Genomic DNA, 14,789 nt, shown 5'->3' with positions numbered 1-14,789 from the left:
CCTTTATATTTATACACTTATAAACTAGCAGTTTGTCCTGCTACTCTCCACCTTGTTTCTAGTTCTTTGCTACCACGAAAAGCCCTGTAACCTTTTCCCGCTTTTTACTGATGCCTTTTCTTGTATATCACATTCATTTCTGAATGTCCCTCTCCCTTCCCCCATTCAAGTAACCTCCCCTTTATAACAAGACTAAAAAAAGAGGCAGATAGGTAGCACAGTGGATAGAGCACTGGCCCTGGAATCAGGAGGACCTGAGTTCAAATCTGGCTTCAGGCACTTGACACTAGCTGTGTGACCCTAGGCAAGTCACTTAACCCCAATTGCCTCACCAAAAAAAAAAAAAGAAAAGAAAAGAAAAAGAAATAGTTCAGAAAAACCAACTCGTACATTGACTATTTATTGACACATACAGTCAGTTATGCCCATTGTCTCCCTAATGAAAGGTACCTAATAAATATCTGACAAATAGTTTGTTTTCTAGTGTATCAAATACTGGATTGATTCTGGGCCAATCTCATCTAACCCCCCCCACACACACACACTTTTTAAACTGATCTCCCTTTCTATTTTTTTTTTTTTGTTTTAAGGCAATTGGGGATAAGTAACTTGCCCAAGGTCACAAAGCTAATAAGTGCCAAGTGTTTGGTCTGAGGCTGGATTTGAACTCAGGTCCTCCTGACTTCAGGGCCGGTGCTCTGTCCACTGCACAACCTAGCTGCCCTCTACCTTTCTATTTTTAAACTAATATTAAATAGTGTTGATGATTACAGCTTTATAATATAACTTGAGGTATAGAAATGCTACACCCTCCATTCTTTTTTCCCTTGAAATTCTAGATTTTTTTTCTTCCTCCAAGTGAATTTTGGCATTATTTTTATCTCATATTTTGTCTCAGTAAAGTAACATGTGGCCATTTTGAAGGAAGGAGAAGATGCATACCTTTGTGGATTCTAACAGGTTAGCACTCATTTATGAGATATGGACATGCCTGTTCATAATTGATTAGTTTGTGGCTGAATTTCTTCTCCTGTTAATGGAACTCCAGTAATAGCACAACAGGATATGAGCTATGACAACATTTTAGGGTGTTGTCATGTTCCTTCAGAAGTGTAGGGTTATCATGCAACACACCATGTCACATGTCTCTGAATGTGAGGGAGAAAACCCAACTTGGTTTCATTGGTTTAAATATAGTTGAAGGCTACAGATACACGGCTGAGAGGAGGAAGTACTATGCAGTTTAGAGGAAATAGCTTTTAAAGATAACTCACTGAAGTACAAAATTGACTTCAAAAGGTTCTGATAATTGAATTTAAAAAAGAATAGACTTGCTGAAAAGGAGGTTCTCTGCTGGATCTGTAGAAGGGAGAAGGGGAAGCAAATTAGGTAAAGTATTTGAAATGGGAATTAGATGATATAGGAATGATACCAAGTGCTTAGGAATTTTTGAAAATATGTAAAGTTTGAGAAAAGAAAGTAATGCCTAAAGAATTGTGGTATGGGCACTTAATGTCTCTGAATTAAATTGTAGAAGAGTCTAAACTGGATTTGACTAGGATTCTTTGTGTTTCTTTAAATGGTTATTCTCAGAGTCATTTATATGCTAGTTTAGAGAATGATAGCTCCCATTCTAACCTTTTATATGTGCTTTTATATATTAAACATGTAAAAACTATTTTGTCCTGTGCTAGTTTGAAGGTAGGAAATTTTGAAACCTTGTACTTTTTTTTGTTTTGCCAGAAGAAATATTAATCATAGAATACAGAATGTCCTGTGACCATCCTAATATGCCATGAGCAAACATTGTTTATGTGTAATGTGCCTTGAGGAAAGTAACTATTATCAATTGAGATCTTTTTGGGTGTCCTAGATTTGTCACACTGTTATCTTGTGTCTTTCCCTAACTTGTAAAATGCTGGTTGGGAATATGCAAAGCTAGGAGGGGTAGTGTATGTGTTGAGGTTATGAGCTGGATAACAAAGGTAAGATCCTCCCCAAATCAGTAAATTAGATAAGTCCAGATCTGTTGTTGTTGTTCAGTCATATCCGATGACCTCATTTGGAGTTTTCTTGGCAGAGGTACTGGTGTGGTTTGCCATTTATTTCTCCAGCTCATTTTACAAACAAGGAAACTGAGGCAAGTAGAGTTATATCTCACAGCTAGTAAGTGTCTAAGACCAGATTTGAACTTAAGAAGAGGAGTCTTCCTGACTTCAGGCCCAGCACTTTATCCACTGTGCCCCCCAGCTGCCCAATCTAACAAGGTGAAATTTAATAAGGGAAAAAAATAATGGCCTTCAGTTTGGTTTTTAAAAGTCAATTATACAATTACAAGTTGAGGATGCATGGATAGACAACCATTCACATTGAAGGGATCTGGCTAGGCATTTTATGAGCAATAAGAGTCGGCATTATGTTATGGCAGCTGCAAAAAAGCTAACCAAATCTTAGACTTAATTAAATAAGGGCATGGTGCCCAGAACAAGGTAGGTAATAGTCCCATTGCATTTTGTCCTGTTGTACTGCATCTGGATTGTTAAATTCTGGGCACTGCATTTTAGGAACACTGACAAAATGCAGTTTGGATAATGATTGGGGCTAGAATCCATGTCTTATGAGGATCCCTCAAAAAAAATCGAGGGAGAAGAGAATATGTAGGGAAAACATGATAGTTGTGTGTGGGATGCCACTCAAATAAAAAAAAAACACAGAGGTATCCAAGGAGAAACAGAAAGTTAATTTATTATTTCAAATCTTGAGATTCGGGTGTCCCTCCACCAGTATGCTCTGATGAGGGGAGACAGAGTACAGGAGCTAAGAACTAGATTAAATAGCCCTAACAGGTAAATCCCCCCTCCCACCAACTGGCCAGTGTTTTGGCTTACAATCTATGGAAACAGAAAACAAAACCAAAAGAACAATGTACATGCCTGTATTTAGCCCCTTAGTTTGCTGAAGTAATACCAAAGAAGCAATTAAAGATGTGCAGTCAAGCTAGACACTGTACTGTATAGCCAGGTCACCATGACCAAAAATATAGCAACAGGTACAACAAGATGGGGGGGGGGGTTCTTCAGGAGTTTCAGGCTTGGCAAACTTTAACTATTGATATAACAATGGTCTAAAAGGGGGGGGGGTACTTGGGACTGGACTCCCGTAACTTAGGTGATTTCTAGTAAACCTAAACTTAGGCCTGTTGGGCTGCTATGCCTGCCTTGGGTCTAAGACAATTTCTATTTATTCTTCTAAGAAGTCTTCACAGGAGCCCTTATCCCACTCAGCCTTATCCCAAACCTTAATTACACTGAGGAGTCTTCACTGGGACATCCCATTCAGTTGTCCTCAGGTATTTTAAAGGCTGTGAAAGGGAGAATAGATTCGTTCTACTCCACCTTAGATAGCAGAATCTAGGAAGGAGTAGCAGATGAAATTGCCAAGCAGTAAATTTCTGCTGGAAAAAAACTTTCCAATGATTAGAGCTGTCCAGAAGTGGTATAGGCTGCCTGCCTCGGGAAGTAGTGCATTCCCGTTACTGGAAGTCTTTAGGCAGAGAGACTGAACAATTACTTGTCATGTACATTGTCAGAAAGATTCCTATCCAGATATGGGTTGGACTGATTAACTTCCTAAGTCCCTTCCAACTCTTGAGATATTCTAAGGTTTCTATTTGCATTTCAGAAGTATTCTATGCCTCATAAGATGATTCACTGCAAGGCAGCAAAGCAATAGAGAGAGTGTCAGGCTTAGAGTTAGAAGAGTCTTGGATTCAGAGCCCAGCTTTGACCCTGGACAAATTAATTCACTTTTCTGAACCTAAATTTCCTCTTTTGTAAAGCAGGAATAATGGTAGTTTCACCACCTGCTTCTTATTATTATGAAGAAAGCATTTTGTAAATCTTAAAGGCACTGTATAAATGTGAATTTTCTTTTCATGTTTAAATTACAAGATCCAGAAAATTCTCAATTCAGGGAACTTTAGGAGCATTCTTATTACATACAGGTATACCTGTAGCTATAGACCTGGGGTAGGTACTAATTAATGCCTGTTAAGGTTATGCAGTAGCAAAAACTCTTGTGTATGCAGGAATAGAAATGTTTGTCTGTTATTTTCCAGAGAGATGATAAGGGGGTAAATCGTTCAGGGCAACAAGAAGATCTTTTACTAATGTTAAAGCATGATTTATTTATTCCTAAAGGCTTCCTGGGAATTAGAGTATTACAAGGTAAATTTGAAGAGATGTCACTTCTATCGCTGTCTGATGGAATCATTTAGACTTTGGAAGCTCTTAGGCTAAAATATGAACTCTGGCTTTAATAAATGATGATAAAAAGTTATTGCCAGTTCATATGCTGGTGTAAAGAGTTAGAGAATTGGGAAGCTAGGAAGGCAGAAGTTTCTGGTCCCACCCTGTCACTGTTGCAGTCATTCATTCCTACCTCCATTCCACGGATGGCTCCACGATACCCACCAACTGGATGCCATCTACTCTCTTAGACAATTTTCTCATCCAGTCTGTCTGACCACCCCCAGTTACCAATGTGGAAGTATCTTATGCAGAGCTTCTTTTTGCAAATGGAGGCTCTGAGATTCCAAAGAGAAAAAGAAAGTCCATGATAATACTGTCAGCCTGCCTTGCAGTACCTTGGGTAGGAATGTTTCTGTCACATCTTTAGGGCTCTAGGAGAGGAGAGAGAACCAATGAATCTTAGAGCTTGAAGGGCCCTTAAGAAATTATTGGAAGTGTTGATATAAATTCCTCTATTTTTAGTGCAATCGTGAACATTTATAGGACCAAAAAAGGAGACGGACTCTCCTATAGCCACAGTTAGAAATGTTAAATAGATGGACATCTCAGAATCTTGCACTGACATTGGTGAAATATTTAGAAAAAAAGAAAAAAGAAGAAGGGCCTCTAATGTGTTGAGCATCCTTCTTCAGAGGATTTTTGGACAGTCTTGGACAAGAATCAGCTAGGATGAGAAGGCATGAATGGGTTGGGATCCATATTGGTAGAGGGAATAACCATACTGATGATATCATAGATCCATAGCAAGTAAGATTCTATATTAAGATAATTTTGGCAGAGGAAATGTTTTGCTTCTTCCCATCCATCTCTAGGAAATGGTTACCAGAGGCAGTGTGGTACAGTAGAAAGAGCATTAGATCCAAATAAAAAAAGCCCTCCATTTATTTGTTGTTTTTGTCTTTTAGTCATGTCCAGCTCTTTATAATCCATTTGGAGTTTTCTTGGCCAGGATACTGAAGTGGTTCACTATTTCCTCCTTCAGCTTGTTTTATAGATGAAGAAACTGAGGCAAACAGGGTTAAGTGACTAGCCCAGGATCACACAGCTAGTAAGTGTCTGAAGCCAGATTTGAACTCAGAAGAAGAGTCCTCGTGACTCCAGGCCAGTCACTTCATCTGCTGTGCCACCTGACTAATACACACACACACACACACACACACACACACACACACACACACACACACACATACACACACACACACACACACACAGAGTACTTTATAAACTTTAGCTATATGAATTAAATGATGATGATAGTAACTGACATTCCATTTTGTTTTGGCTCTTTAAGCCAATATGTCTTTATTCAGCAAGCATTTATTAAGCACCTTCTGTGTACACAACAATGTCCTAGGCTCTAAAATGCTTTTAGAAAGTCAGGTCCTGGATTGGGAAAAGATAAATCATTCAGTGGGGCAGCTAGGTGGCACAGTGGATAGAGCACCGGCCCTGGATTCAGGAGGATCTGAGTTCAAATTTGGCCTCAGACACATAACACTTACTAGCTGTGTGACCCTAGGCAAGTTACTTAACCCCATTACCTAGCCCTCCCCCCCAAAAAAAAGATAAATCATTCACACACTATCCAATTAGAGAATAACTACAAAATAACATGTACTAATAATATAAGACAATAGAAATTGACCAGAGAATTATAGTCTGTTAGATCTTCCAGGGACTTTAACGATTATCTAATTTCACCCCTTAATTTTTTACACATAAGGAAAGTGAGTCTAAAGAAGACACTGAAAAATGTACAGAAAATTAGTTATCAGATTTAGGATTTGACCCCATTTCTCTTTGACTGCCTGTCTCATGCCTTATCCTACCACTCCTCTTTCTATTATCTGTAGTTATCTAGCATTTCATATAGAAGATGCTGCTTAATGGTTACAATGAATAAATGCATAAATGGAGCTTTGAACTTGGCCTCAAGAACCAGGTCAGAAATCACAGACTTTATCCCTGGCAGAGATGGATAGGGAGATGGGTTGACTAGACATTTTGTATAAGAAGGAGAATATTATGAGCAAAGCCATAGAGATGGAATGGGATATGCACAGGGAAGGACATTGCTTTGAGTAGACTGGAATGCCATCGTGGGGATCAGGGAGGTCTCTCTCTGTCTGACCTGGGAATTAGATCCCCATAGACACACCATGATAGATGCTGTTCTTTGTGCAGTGCAGACAAATGTAGATTTTGGGGGGCAGAGACTTTTCCTTTTTGTTTTTGTATGTCAGTGTCTACTACAATTACTGGCACAAAAAAATGTGCTAAATAAATATTTATTGAACTGAATCTTTTATTTACATATCAGATATTTCCTAGTCAGCGTAAATGAGTAAAGGTAGGAGAAGCAGTGACTAAAACTAGCTTCCTTCTCTGCCCCCTTATCCTCCCACCCCAAGAATGAGATCATTGAAGCTCATTTTAATGTCAGTCTTGGGAATACTTATTGAGAGTATAAAAACCTGCAGGTTTTAATAGTCAAACACTAAACAACAATTTTTGGTCACCAGTTTAAGAAAGGCATAATCACATATGTTTACATAACGGTTTAAGGTTTGCAAAGCTCTTTTCTCACAACGTTGTGGCTGGTGTAAGCATTATCATCCCTATTTAGTGTGAACATTATTATCCCCATTTTAACAGATTGGAAAACTGAAGTACAGAGAAGTTTGCCAGTGGTGACACTACTAATATAATTGTCAGAACTAGAATTTGAACCCAGATCTTCTGGCTAAACCCAGCACTACATACACTAGACTGTCTTTTGGGATTGATCCTGTTTGACCTCATCCTCCAGGGAAGGTCTGCAGCACCTCTCCTCAGTTACCTATCCCCAACCACATATGTAATGAGCTGGGTTGTAGTTCATGGAGCGAGACCATAATTTTAGAGGAGCTACCTAAGTGCTTTAACAATAATTATATATAAAGGACTTGGAGTAACTACAGTATTAGGTCTTTGACCTAAGATGTTTTTCCCTGCAGCTAGGTAGCAAAGTAGGTAGAATGCTGGGCCCGGATCAGGAAGACCTGAGTTCAAATTTGGCTTCAGACACTTACTAGTTGTGTGACCCTGAGCACACTAGCTGTGTGAGCTCTGTTTGCCTCAGTTTCCTCAACTGTAAAGTAGAGATAATAATAGCACCTACCTTTCAGGTTGTTGTGAGGATCTATCTATACAGGCTTTTAGCACAATGCCTGGTATATAATAGGTTTCATAGAAATGCTATTCCTTTCTCCTTCCCTTCTCCTAATATTGTAGCTACTCACAGTCCATAAGGTAGCTATGAAAAACCTTGTCAATACCTTTTAATTATATGTTTCGTACACCTTTTCTGAGCAACTAGGTGGCACAATGGATAGAATGCTAGGCCTGGAGTCTGGAAAATTTATCTTTGTGAGTTCAAATCTGGCCTCAGATACTTACTAGTTGTGTGACCCTGGGCAAGTCACTTAACCCTGTTTGCCTCAGTTTCCTCATCTGTAAAATAAGCTGGAGAAGGAAATGGCAAACCACTCCAGTATCTTTGCCAAGAAAACCCCAAATACGGTCATAAATAGTAGGACACAGCTGAAATGACTACACAACAATACCTTTTCTGAGGACAAATGAGAGATAATAGTTGAAGAAGTATTAGTGAAAAGAGCCCTAGCTTAGGGGCAGCTAGGTGGCACAGCGGATAGAGCACCGGCCCTAGATTCAGGAGGACCTGAGTTCAAATCTGGCCTCAGACACACAGCATTTACTAGCTGTGTGACCCTGGGCAAAGTCACTTAACACCATTGCCTAGCCAAGAAAGAAAAAAAAAAAGAGCCCTAGCTTTGGAAACCAGGGTTCAAGCCCTGTTTCTGATCTTTACTATGTGACCCTGAGTAAGTTACTTCCTTCTGAGCCTTCATTTCCCCCTCTGTAAGACGAGGGGACTAACTTCCAAGGTCCATCCCTTCCAGTGAAGGGAAGGGGTCTATAAAAAGCTAAAGGAAGTCAGTGGAAAAGTTTCAATTTGAAAGATACTTTGTGGTAAAAGTAGGCCCAACGTTATGCTTAGAGGATTATTTGTAGAGGCAGAGGCTCATGAAGTTAATTTAGCTTTTATCTCCCTTTGTCAGTAAAGAACACAGGAAAACGAGTGCTGACTGCTTTATGTTGAACTGTATTTGGGGAAAATGACATGTCTTGGTCTCTTGATTGGCAAATCTGCAAAGGATTAAATATGGAAATAGCACTATCTTTAATGTATACGGAAGCAGATGCCGAATTATCTCCTTCCCAAAGGGCTGATGTCTTTCTCAGATGGAAAAGCTTAATGTGCATTTGAGGAAATGACACAGAACAGCTACTATATATGGGAATTTTTGCAGAACCCAGCTGTCAGAGACATATGATAAATGATGGCCTCAGTTTGACTTCCAGTCCAGCTGTTTCTGTGATCATATGCCTTTGGTATCTTGAGTCATTTTTTCCAATCCCTCTTTACCTTGAAAGCTGTGTCTTATTAATCCTGTTTCTTCCAGAAATAAATGAAGTCTACCCCATTTGGGTGCCATTTGACGCTTCTTTTCCGAAGTGATTTGAAATCTCTTATCCCATTTGGTTCTGACAGCAAGCTTATGAGGTGAAGCTCCCTGAAGGCAGAGACTTCTCATTTTTGTCTTTTCTGTTTCTGGCATCTGGTACATACAGTGCCTGGATCATGGGCACTTAATAAATAATTATAGATTGAATGATAAGGTAGATAAATGTTTTATAGGTGAGGAAAATGAAGCACAGAGAGGTTGTCACTTTCCAGGGATCACCCGACTGGTAGCAGAACAGAACAGCTAAGACTGAAACCTGAAACTGCCCTCTCCAAAGTTACTAGTGATCTCTTACTTACCAAATCCAGTGCCTTTTCTCAGTCTTCATTCTCCTTCACCTCTTTGCAGCCTTGGCCAGTGTTGATCACTCTCTCCTCCTTGATATTCTCTTCTCTCTAGGTTTTCTAGACATTATTCTCTCTTGGTTTTCCTCCTCCCTATCTGATTGCTCCTTCTGTTTCTTTTGCTGAATCATCCTCCAGATCATGTCCTCTAATAGTTGGTTTCCTTCAGGATTCTTCTGTTCTGGGACCTCTTCTCTCTCTCTGTTAACTCCACTTGGTGATCTCATCAGCACGCATGGATTTAAATACCATCTTTAAGCTGATAAATCTCAAATACATCTGTCTTGTCATGCCTCTCTGTCTCACGTTTCCAACTACCTTTCAGACATCTTGAATTGGATGTCCAGAAGACATCTGAAACCTACTGTGTCTAAAATTGAAGTTATCTTTACCTGTAAGCCTTCTCCCCCTCCCACCTTCCCTATTACTATAGAGGGCAACTGCCTACCTCACAGTCCCTCAGCCTCACAACCTAGAATTCATCCTGGACTCCTCACTATATCTCACCCTCCCATATCCAAGCTGTCCTCAAGGTCTGTTGATTTCACCTTGGTAAATATCTCTCTTATACCTGCCCTTTTTCCCTCTGATACTACCATCACCCTAAAGCAGGCCTCATGACCTCACACCTAGATTATTCCAATAACCTGTTGGTAGATTTGCCTGCCTCAAATCTCTCCCCACTCCATTCCATCCTCCATTTAGCCACTAAAGTGATTTTCCTAAAACTCAGGTCTGATTATGTCACCACGCTGCTCAACAAATTCCAGTGGCTTCCTGTTGCTTCCAAGAGCAAACACAAAATATCCTGTTTGGCATTCAAAGCCCTTTATAACCTAACCCCCTCCTACCTTTCCAGACTTCATACACCATATTCCCCAACATTATACCCTTTGATCCAGTGACCTGGCCTCCTGGCTGTTCCATGAGCAAGACACTCCATCTCTTTGCTCCAGGCATTTTCTCTGGCTATTCACCATGCCTGGAATGGCCTCCTCTTCTCCAACTGTTGACCTCTCTGGCTTTCTCTAAATCCCAACTAAAATCCTAGCTTCTACGGAATACTACCCTATCCCCTCAGTTCCAGTGCTTTCCTTCCTATTTCCTATTTATACTGTATATAGCTTGCATTGTGTGTATTTGTTTGCATTTTGTTTTCCCCATTAAATTGTAAGCACTTTGAGGGCAGGGACTGTCTTTTGCCACTTTTTGTCTCCCCAGTGCTTAGCATGGTGCCTGATCCATAGTGAGCGCTTAATAAATGTTTTGTGAATTGAATTGAACCCAGGTATTCATACTCTTAGTTAAGGGGCAGCTAGGTGGCACAGTGGATAGAGTCAGGAAGACTTAAGTTCAGATTCAGCCTCAGACACTTACTGGCTGTGTGACCCCGAGCAAATCACTTAACCCCTGTTTGCCTTAGTTTCCTCATCTGTGAAATGGAGATAATAATAGCACTTCCCAGAGTTGTTGTGAGGATTCAATGAAATAAAAATAGTTGTAAAGCATTTAACACAATACATGGCACGTAGTAAGAACTATAGACATGTTAGCTATTGCTAACTATTATTGGTTCAAGAGATGTCTCCTCTAAGAAAACTTGAAGAATTGTGAAAAAACAGTTCACTGCTGAAGAGCTAATGAATGATGACAATAAATAATAGCAACATTTATATATCGCTTTAAGGTTGCAAAGTGCTTTACAAATATCTCTTTATGTCTTCACAACAGCCCTGAGCTAATAGGTGCTATTATTATCCCCATTTCACAGATGAAGAAACTGTGGCAAATACGAGGTGAAGTGATTTGCCCAGAGTCATACAACTGCTGTCTGAAGTAGGATCTGAACTCAGATCTTCCTGTCTCCCAGGTCCAACACTCTGTTCACTGCACCAGCTGCTGCTTAGGATAGATCACAGGAACATGTGAAGCATTTATTAAGTGCCTGCTGTTTGCCGTGCACTTTGTGAGTTGCTGGGAGTACAAAGATAAAAATGAGATCCTTCCTGCCCTCAGGGAGCATGCAAACAACATGTCCAAAAATAAACAGAAATGACATGACTTCAGAATGAAGGAAGGCCTAACAACTGAAGATCAGGACATCAGAAAAGGTCTCCCATAGGAGATGCCACTTGAGCCCAGCTTCGAAAGAATGGGCCAGCAAATATTTAAGTGCCTCCTGCCTATTATGTGCCCAATACTGTGCTAGGCAATGGAGAGAACAAAGAAAAAAAAAGACAATTCTTGCCCTCAAGGAGCTTACATTCTATTAGTGTAGATAACATGTATATTTCTAAGTACATGCAAGTTATATGCAAAGTAATTTCTGAAGATAGGAGGAATCACCAGTGTCATGAGTTGGGAATAGCCTCTTTTAGGAGCTGGCATTTGAAAGAAATGCTTTGAAGAAAACTAGGAAATCTGAGAGATGAGGATGAAGAGAAAACGCATTTCAAGTATGTCTAGGGTCTGCCTATTCCAGTGCATGGAGAATAGGAGATGGAATGTGGTTTGTGAGGAATAACAAGAAAGCCAGTTTGGCTGGAAATCAGATTAATGTGTCTAGTGAGGTAGGAACCTGGTTGTAAAGGGCATTAAGTGCCAAACCGGAGTTTGTCTTTTATTCTATATGTAAGGTGCTAACAGGACTGATCTATGAAACTAGGGGTTTTAAAGGTTAGAGGTGAGGAGGCAGGGCATTCCAGGAATAAGGCACAGGGCACTGAGCCAAGAGATAGAATAAGAATTGTGTGTATGAGGAACAGAAAGTAATCCAGTTTGATTGGAACAGAATGTGCGAAGGAGAATGGTGTTCAGTCAACCATCTGAAGGGCTCTAAATGCCTAATAGATGGGTCTGTATTTTGCCCTAGCTTCTTGATCAATAGTGTGACATTGTCAGATCCTCTGCTTTAGGAATCTTAATTTAGGAGCTCAGTGGAGGTGAATTGAAGAGGGGAGAAACATGAAACAGGGAGACCCCCCCTTTTTTTGGCTAGGCAATGGGGTTAAGTGGGTTGCCCAGGGTCACACAACTAATAAGTGTTATATTTCTGAGGCTGGATTTGAACTCAGGTCCTCCTGAATCCAGGGCTGGTGCTGTATCCACTGCGCCACCTACCTGCCCCCACAGAGACCCATTTTGAGGTTGTTACAATAGCCTACTTGAGATGTGACTAGTGCCTGAATTAGAGTGGTAGTGGTAGTATGAGTGGAGAGAAGAAGGCAGATGGAAGAGATGTTCTGGAGGTAGAATCAACAAGACTTGGTAACTAATCAGATATAGGGAATGAAGGAGAGTAAAGAGTGGAAGATGACTTCAAGGTTGCAGAAGGGGTTGACAGAGGGTAATGGTAACTTCTGTAGAAATAGAGAAATAGACGAGGTGGATTTGGGGGAGACTGATAATGCACTTTATGTAAGTGGAGCATGAGGTATATCCACAGGATATTCCATTCAGAATGTTTAAAAGGCAATTGATGATGTTGGATCACATCTCTGGTCAGTAGGACTGGATTTAAAGATCTAGACGTCATCTGCATAAAGATGGTAACTGAACCCTCAAGAGCTGTTGAGATGAGTTTGTGTTCCTTTTTTCTTTTATTTCACCTATTGGATTCTCTTGCCTTCTGTTTGCCTTTTCCTTTCCTCTTTTGTATCCCTTAATTGTTACAATTGGGAATTTGAATGCAGCTGTTATTACACTTATAGAATAAAATTTTATTTCTCTTGTTCTTATTTAACAAGATAAACAAATGAACAAGTGAATTGAGTATTATGTATTTCTTTCTCTTGCTTCTAAAAACATAAATTTTAGAGCAGGGGCTGACCTGCATTAATAGAGAGAATTATCTTATTGGGAGTTCCCTATTACCATTAAAATCACAAAGAGAGAGAGAGAGAGAGAGAGAGAGAGAGAGAGAGAGAGAGAGAGAGAGAGAGAGAGAGAGAGAGAGAGAGAGAGATTTCATTTTGAGAACAAAAACCAAAAGCCTCACCTTAATTTAAATGAGCTGAACTTGGGTGGTCCTTTTTTGTGGTCTTTGGCTCATGATTTAATTTTAAGTTTCTCCTGTCTGCCAAAGATTATCCTGCCTAGTGCATATTTGAATTAGTCCATATGGTTTTCCCATTCCTAATGGATTGTTTTAAGGGTTTTGAATTTTTAAGGAGTAAAATGAAATTAATTTGTTTTTAAATAATATCTGTAATAAACTGGTAAAGAACATCTAAATGTGTTTACCTAGTTTTAAGGCAAGTGCTATGTACTTATTTCAGCGTTCAGTTTTGAATGAGTAGAGATTTTACCCCAGACAACTCGTTTCTTTTCTTCACTTCTAATTAACAGCAGTGCCAGATGACTATGACTAAGGATGGCTAATGGAATATTTTAATATCCCTTTCTGCAGTCACACCAGAACGGCTCCTTTTCAAATGATATCCTTAAAGGGGCATTACTAGGGAGAAAGCTTAGCAGAGTGGAAAGAAGACTGGATTTGGAGTCAGAGAACCTGAATTCTAATTCCTTCAAGGCTCAGCTCAAGTGCCTGGTAAATTGTCTTTGCAGACATGCCAAGCCAGGTTGAGGGTAACCAACCTGCCTCAAACCTGTCTGAGTTAGGGGGATGTCTACCTCGAGCATGTGAAGACTTGCCCTGGAGGAATGGGTGGATGAGAACAATTTGTTCCAGCAGGCATGATGGTGGCTGAAGCAGATGCTATGGAGTGCTTAGAGCTTGGTCAGGCATCAGAGACACCAAGGTTATCCACTGCATCCCAGGCCATCTCCAGTCTTCTTGACTTTTGTCCTGTCACTGGCATTCAGTGACTCTGGAAGAGAGAGTGACTGACAACTTTGTGCAACTCTGCCTTCACTTAAATCCAAGTCACGGGCAAATCAAGACATTACCGTGATGTCATTGGTCCTCTTCAAACACAAAGGGCCAAAACCAACAGGACCAACCTTCTAAAAGAAGCCATTCCCAATCCTCCTTAATCTTAGCCCCCCCCATCACTCCCACTTTATACTGGATATGTCTCATTTGTACGTGGTATGCATATTGTCTGCTCTTTGAGGCTATGAGCTCCTTGAAAGCAGGACTTTTTATTTTTTTTTTTTGGGGGGGTGGCCTTTTTTTGTATCTTAAGTGCTTAGCACAGTGCCTGAAACATAAGCATTTTATCCTTTCCTTTGTTTTGGGTAGGGGGCAGTTGGGATTAAGTGACTTGCCCAGGGTCACACAGCTAGTGTCAAGTGTTTGGTCTGAGGGAGGCTAGATTTGAACTCATATCTTCCTGACTTCTGGGCCGGTACTGAATCCACTGCGCCACCTAGCTGCCCCCATAAGCATTTTAAAAAATGCTAGTTGACTAAGTATGTTAAGTTCAACTCTGTTTCTGCTTACTCTTTTGCTTTTCTATGGAAATGAATTTTACTAAAAATAAAAAATGGTCCAGTGAAGAATCCTTTTTAAAACTGGCTTCTTTCACCCCACCATTTGACAGTCCATAGGTTTGTGTCTTGGATGGATCGCTCATTGGACCTAC

The 14,789-nt window shown here is 40.2% G+C and overlaps 1 protein-coding gene across 3 annotated transcripts in view; it reads left to right on the top strand.

The window, feature by feature from the left end:
* Nucleotides 1–14,789, top strand: part of LIMS1 (LIM zinc finger domain containing 1) — a 217,674-nt gene that overhangs the window by 91,593 nt on the left and 111,292 nt on the right. The window contains exon 1 of one of the 3 annotated variants that reach the window (XM_078147358.1): nt 1,227–1,389. The exons of the other annotated variants lie outside the window; for them this stretch is intronic. The gene's annotated coding sequence lies outside the window, so the exon portion shown is untranslated. Of the gene's footprint in view, nt 1–1,226; nt 1,390–14,789 lie in introns of those variants that run through there. 3 annotated transcript variants of the gene reach the window in all.

This window comes from Phascolarctos cinereus, unplaced genomic scaffold (genome assembly GCF_003287225.1).
Source record: "Phascolarctos cinereus isolate Bilbo 61053 unplaced genomic scaffold, phaCin_HiC Scaffold_7;HRSCAF=346, whole genome shotgun sequence".
Classification (NCBI taxonomy): Eukaryota; Metazoa; Chordata; class Mammalia; order Diprotodontia; family Phascolarctidae; genus Phascolarctos; species Phascolarctos cinereus.
This window is presented reverse-complemented; position numbering and strand designations above follow the sequence as displayed.